Here is a 7,064-nt window from a genome sequence, read left to right as displayed (position 1 = left end):
TTGCGTTCTTGTAACAAAGGAAGCCAGAGTGGTTTGGTGGTACCAGTCTGTATCCAGATTTGCAACTATATTTGCAAACAGATCCTAGCTTCACATTTCTTGAACAAGTCGATGTAGCGTCCTTAACGTTTGGGGGTTCCGAGCAAAGTAAGGCTGAAAATTCAGCATATGAGATAACCATAAAAAACCATGTCTGCAGTAGCCTACGCCTATAGGCTACCTACGCAATCTCTGGAATTATTCACAACAACAATTTGCAAACTAATTTTAAAATTGGTACGCACACAACAAACTTCTCCATTTAGCATCACCACAGTCAAACACTTAATTGTAGATGCACCAGTGACAAAAAGATTGCTCTGATGTCATTAATCGTTGTGGACGCCTGCTAGTTTGGACCACCAAGCTAGTAATGATCAATGCCATAAATTTAACAGACCTCTACAATAAGGAATTCTGGACGACCACGCCACTGCTCCACAAGCAAAGGAAGGTTTTTTGCATTGTATGGAAGATTCGCCCATTCTAACGTGGTATGGTGGACACGTGAAACTACGCAGTGAAAATTTGATGAATATAACACATAATAAAACACAAATTAAAGTTGTTAGATCAGTGAAATATTTAGGCCTAGCCTACTGATTGATGATTCCATCTTTGATAACGCTGACATTAAAAGGCAAGTGCGATCACTTTATGGCGCTGCCAATCAACTTAGGTCCAGTTTGGAAATTGTTCTAACGCAGTTAAAAATGTAATGTACCAATCATATTGTATGCCAATGTATGGTTCTCAGCTATGGTGTAATTATAAAACTTTTAGGCTACTTTAAATCGCATACGAGTTGCTTACAACGACTCGTACAGAATTATTCACAATTTGTAGAGATACGATGATAATAAATAATTATTAAATAATTAAATAACACAAATAAAATACAAATATCAAGTAGTGAGAAGGTTACTCAAGCATGTGAAAAAGAACATCACTTTAAAGCAGAAATTATGAAGACCATTGACACAAATGCTTCAAGCAATAAGAATTATCACGTGACAAGTCAAGGTCATGTTATACTTGAAACAACAAAATGGTTTGATCTGATGTTTCAAAGCTGTTTAAGATTATTTGTGAAACAAAAGAGGCTCCCAGCTTCTGGCGTGCACTAATGGCCACATTGAATTGTTGTACTGCATAGTGGTGGCCTCGCCTGAACTAAAGTTGGTACGCTCCGTTAGCAAAGTTGGTTAGAGCATGACTTCGTGAACGAAGAAGCTTCAAGATCAAGCGGCGCTGGTGCAACTTTCTGGGTGTGCGCTTGAGCAACGCATTCTAAAGACTGCTCTCTAATTAACAGCAGCTAATGGATGGAATAATTCCCGGGCAACAACACTTCAACAAACGGAAACTTCCCTCTGTCAATCTCGGTAACCGGCCCTGCGTCAAGGGCCTCTACAAGTATGCAAAACTACCTAGATTAACCTATCAAGACTTTGTCAGTTTGAGGATGAAGATTTAAAACCGAAACCGCTGTCTACCACTTAACAAGAGCGGTGACCATCCCTCACCTAAGGCGGTGGCTAACCCTGAACTATGATGGTTGCCATTTATGAATTAGATACTGGTCACCCCTAACTTAAGATGGTGGCTATTAACAACTATAAAGTGGCAGTTATCTCTGAACTAAGGCGTTGATTTTTCCATAAATCAATTTGAATTTTATTATTCCCACGTTACAAGTAATTTACCTGCACTCGCTACCCACTTCAAATCCATTGGTACATGACATCATGGAACGATCATCGTGAAGTATATCGGGACACGAAGTCACGTCACATGTTTGTTCGCTGGTTTCCCTTTGTGAGGATGTGCCTGTGAAAAACAAGCTTTTGTATTTATTAAGATTCAAGTTCAAGAAATGACAAACTCGTTCGAACATCAGTTAAAGATCTTGATGAATAAGTTTGACCTCACCTGCTGTGAGGATCTGAAGAACCAAGGAATAGTAAACAACGTACAACGGAGCCATGACTCAATTCAGTTCAGTTTATTTTTATTTCTGACCTTTACAACAAAACAATATATGCCAAATAGGACAAAGGTCTAGAAAAAGGTAGAAGCGACAAAAAGCAAAAGTTATAACATGCATGACACCAAAGCAGGACCATCATTTTAACTTTATCTGTAGCGACACGAGGTTTTATGAGGACGCCCCACTCTAGTAGTGAAATATTTCACAAAAAAATTATGCTAGAAATATGAAATGTCCTGACTTTTAGTTTTTATACAATAGCATTACGTCTCAGTTGGCTAGACAATTTCGTGCAATGCTAGTTATATATATTTTAATGTTAGTGCAATATAAGTGTTAGTGCATTTACTTTAAAATGTAAACACGCCCGTAAATGCCTTATAATTATGAGAAAATGCAATTTTTTTGTTTAGTTTGGCATTACATCTCAAACACTTTATTTCAATAAATATGATGGGTACAAGTTTAATTTATATGCGCACAATACACATGGCTATTATCTTGTAAAATATTTTGGTTTTGTGATTTTCATAGCTCCCTTTATTAGCGATTAATTAGCACGGGGTCAAGATAGCCCGTGACGTGCTTTCCGCGTACGAAAACAGTTCGTACTAAGATTGGGTTAAGTACCAAGAGGAAGGTAAATGAGAAAAAGCGCTGCCAAGTATTTTTCAAATTTTATGCAGAAATGCCACTTCAAAGCAGTGACGTAATAAGGCAATCTACCGCCCTTGGATTTTTACACAAAATGCCCCAACCCCCCCTTAACACCGTCGTAAAAGCTGATTAAAATTCCACACAACTCAACAATAAAGTAATTTTATTGAAAGTTCAAAATTCGATACATCTAATTTTTATTGAAGCAATTTCAGAAATTATATCGTCAAAAGATAATCTCGACTAAATTCCTTTCAATGGACACTAGTCTATTGCTAGCGCAGACAGCCTGCGTTCTCCCATACTTGATCTCAAGTAAGATTTTATTTATCTTTATATGAAAGTGTTTCATTATTTTATAGGCTGATTTCTTTCAATGATCACTTCTTTATTGGTTTGAAAGATATTTGACTAAATCTTTGAAGCTAAAGAAAAAAATTGGAAAATGAGAACTACGTCTAAGGCTAAGGCATATAAAATATCGTGCATCAAGTGATGAAATCGTATAATTTCGTTGTGATTATAAATTCTATAAAAACTGAATTTTTAAATATTATTACTAGGGCCATTTTTATATGACCTTAAAAAATCAATAATATGACTTTATTTTTTGGAAAATATGACTTTATGTGAAAATCTTTATTTTTACATGCGAACAACGTCACTCACGGAACTGAAGAGTAAAACATACGCAACATAACAGTGATACACATCCATTTTTATTTTAAACCACTGTTGTAGTACAGTTTCATGTAGTGTGGAACTGGAATGTTAGAGTCTTTGAAGTTACGATTTGGACGTAAAAATGACTTTAGTAAGGAAAATGAGCGCTCCATAGACGCTGATGTGGGTTGACATTTCTGCAGTTTTGCATAAAGCGCTGGTGAAATGTCTTGTCTTTGTAGCTCCATAATTTGTTTCACATCGTTTTTGTCCAATCGCTTCTTAATGTAATTTTTGAGCTCAAGCGGATCTTTTCCGAAATCAAGGGCATTTAGATCAGCATGGGCCTCTTTGATGGTGTACGTACAACTTTCCATTTTGAGTATTAAGTTGACCTCAATGTGTGACCTCATAAAATATAGGTCTGTGACTATAAGTGTTATGTAGGCTAATCCTACAGTTTGCCTTCGTTCAATCAGAAATTGCCTTACTTTCTTAGTGCTTAATTGCTTCACCGCTTAAATTGGTATTTTTTATTTAAAGTATACAACGGTATGACTTTATATCTCAAAAATATGACTATATAACTTAAAAAGCTGATTTATGACCTAACCAGGAAAATATGACTTTATATGACTTCATAACTTTCTTAATATACCTCATAGGGATGTGGTTTTTGCATTAAAATTGATTTCACGACTTACTGATGAATAGAAAAAAATATGACTTTAATGACTTTAAATGGCCCTAATTATTACGCTTTGATGAAATTTATTGAGATGTAAAAATTGCAAGATTAAAAACTCAATCGTCAAGACTTGGGCTACCATACCAATGAAATATCACTTTGCTCGAAAACTTTGAACAACCTCAAGCTACTAATTTAAACACCCTCTTCTTGGCTGGTAGTTGGACATCCTGTACTTCTAGAAATTCCTGCAAGAAACCTATGCGCATTGCTGTGAGCATTTATACATTAGCATGCAAGCTTACAATGTGCAACGACTATAACTACAGTTATTTTTGTCAGAACTGAAAAAAGAGAGATGTTTTGTTTTTCCTTCCAGCAGGAGAAAAAATCGAGTAATCACACAATTAGAACACATATAGGCTATAATGCAAAAAGGACTGGCAACACCAAATAACCTTACGGTTTCCGTTCCAAGTTTAGGTGCTGCCTGTCATCAAGTAACAGCAATAGCATCATTTCGTTAAATTGACAACCGTTATTCTCTAAATGTAGCACATATAAGGGTTCACGATCTGCAGTGCATGTGAACGTTACAACATAAGTAGGCCTACATCAGGGGTTCTTAAACTTTTTTGTTTCGTTTATCCCTTGCCGGATGAAAAAAGGAAAATTTACCCTCACCGTAGGGCGGCCCCTTGTGATGTCATCGTGTCTGGTTTGGTTTTGAATCTTTATCCTCGAACTGACAAAGCCTTGATAGGTTATTCCTGGTAGTTTTGCATTTGGCATTACTTGTAGAGGCTCTTGACGCAGGGCCGGTTGACAGAGTGAAGTTTTCCGATTGTTGCCGGGAAATTACTCCATCCACAAGGTGCCGCTGAATGGATAAAAGTCCTTGAAATGCGTTACTTAAGCGCACACCCCGAGAATTGAACCAGCGCCGAGTGATCTTGAGCCGGCGCGTAACCACTGAGCTAATGGGGTGTCCAAGTCCAGTCAACCATGCGAAGAAATGCAAATAAAGGAAATCGCAATCTTAGCAGAGTTGCAATCCACATTGTGGTCGAAGTCCTAATTAAGTTGTGTACAGTAAAAATGTAATACGCTGCTGCAATGAAACTGGTAGTCTACTTGCGTGGAGCTAAAAGAAAAATACGAAAACTTACACTGAGCACAAATTTGAATCAAAATCGAGTGCAACACTACCAATTTTTAATAACTGAAAAGTAAAGTTTGCTTTAATTTATAATTCAGTAAATTTACCCCCTCGGTAGGTGAAATTTACCCCCAGGAAGTAAATTTACCCCCGGTTAAGAACCCCTGGCCTACATAGTCATTAGGCTAGTGTAAGTCAACTTTTACAAAAATTATAATAAGGTCCGACTGCCATCCTAAATCTAATTATCGTCTTCATTACAATAATAATATGCATGCTGTTACCTTGTCTTGATGGCTGTCATGGCTGAAAGGTATCAATATCGGGCATTCATCGTTTGATAACGCTAAATTTTACTGATTTGTTTTCTGATCAAAATGAGCTAGTAATTTCGTTTGAATGCTTTTGCGTTACTACTGTTTGTAGGCCTCTTATTTTTATACTGTCTTTGTGCTGTTTCTTTTGTGATTTGAATATGGGCATTCTTGTCTGATACAAATAAATAAATATAATAAAATCTATCAAACCAATAAAAAAAATTTGTTGGATTTGATTAGTGAATGATCTGTCCACTCTGCGTTATGCATCTTCTTGGGTTACATACTTTGAACAGAGACGTGGACCTCAGGACTCACTTTTCAACAAATCCAACTAACATCGTCTTGGCAAAGTAGACGTCACAGATCATGGCTTCTCTGTTTTTTAAATGACTTAACCTACTCACTGTGGCGGACCAAAAATGTAGGATATCTTTGGTGAATTGGACAGCTCACAAAATGAATACAGAGTGGAAAGTGGATCTTTGTTTATGAAAACGTGACTGTGCCTCAACCGTGACTATGCCTCAAACGTGACTGTGCCTCAACCGTGACTATGCGTCAAACGTGACTGTGCCCAACCCTACTTTAGAGTATTTGGCTTAACCAAGTACAATGCAGAGTGGTATCCTTCCTGTCCAGTTTGGCTACACGCACTGCCAGACAGGCCACAAGTCACATCAGTTGCATAGCGTGACTCATTTGGTTGGGGAATATTCCAGAAGCACAAATAAACAGTAGCCTATAAATTGACATGAAAATTTAACTACAGGCAATTTTTGGTCTTTTGCATTCCAAATTTTACCTAATGAACGCAATTTATCATAAACCCTGGACATTTACCCTTTTCTTGATTTTTTGAACTCGGCAAACGTATTTAAAAAGATGAATTATACATTGACATTGGGCTATAGTTCCTGCAGTAGGCTATAGTCACGAAAGATAGAGTAGGCCTACTGAGCATTCCATTCTTCAATAGGGTTATGTGTACGAGGTAAACCAAATGGTTTCATATTCAGATAGAGTATACCCTTGATCCTCCCACTGAACACCCAAACTGGATATAAATACCTCCTTCTTCCACGTATACTGGCGTTTTGTGATTTTACTGGTTGAGCGTTTTGTCGGCTGAACCACTTTCACACTTTCCTTAACCACTTCAACTTGTGGCTGTCTTGTAGTAGAAGGGGCTGAAGATAACCTTGATGAAGAAGAAGCATTCCGCATTTTCTTCGGACTCATCCTCATACTCTGAAATGTCACCAGCGGGCACAACTCTCCCAATATCCCATCCTACACCAAATCTACATTATTTTCATCAATTGCAAATAATTCAGGCGGCGTTACAGAAAAACAACTTATCTGCATAAAAAGTAAAAAAAATTCAGAAATTTATTCTATTCCATGGAATTTGGACTCTCTCTACGCCCAATGTAGTTATTTGGCTACATCAAACTTTCGGGTAACATAACTAAGATTAAAAATATTAACTTCAAGATTAAAGTATTTAGACTAGTTATTTGTTGATAAGACTTCGTGAAAACACACAAA

At 37.0% G+C, this 7,064-nt stretch overlaps 1 long non-coding RNA gene across 1 annotated transcript; it reads right to left on the bottom strand.

The window, feature by feature from the left end:
* Positions 1 to 479: 479 nt before the first annotated feature.
* LOC145768531 (uncharacterized) lies at positions 480 to 5,606 on the bottom strand. Its single transcript, XR_014288951.1, has 3 exons — positions 5,481 to 5,606; positions 1,746 to 1,869; positions 480 to 552 (listed from the first exon to the last, which is right to left on the bottom strand). It is a non-coding gene; the product is annotated as an uncharacterized LOC145768531 (long non-coding RNA).
* Positions 5,607 to 7,064: the final 1,458 nt, after the last annotated feature.

The sequence above is a fragment of the Aplidium turbinatum genome, chromosome 4 (assembly GCF_918807975.1).
Source record: "Aplidium turbinatum chromosome 4, kaAplTurb1.1, whole genome shotgun sequence".
NCBI lineage: Eukaryota > Metazoa > Chordata > Ascidiacea > Aplousobranchia > Polyclinidae > Aplidium > Aplidium turbinatum.
This window is presented reverse-complemented; position numbering and strand designations above follow the sequence as displayed.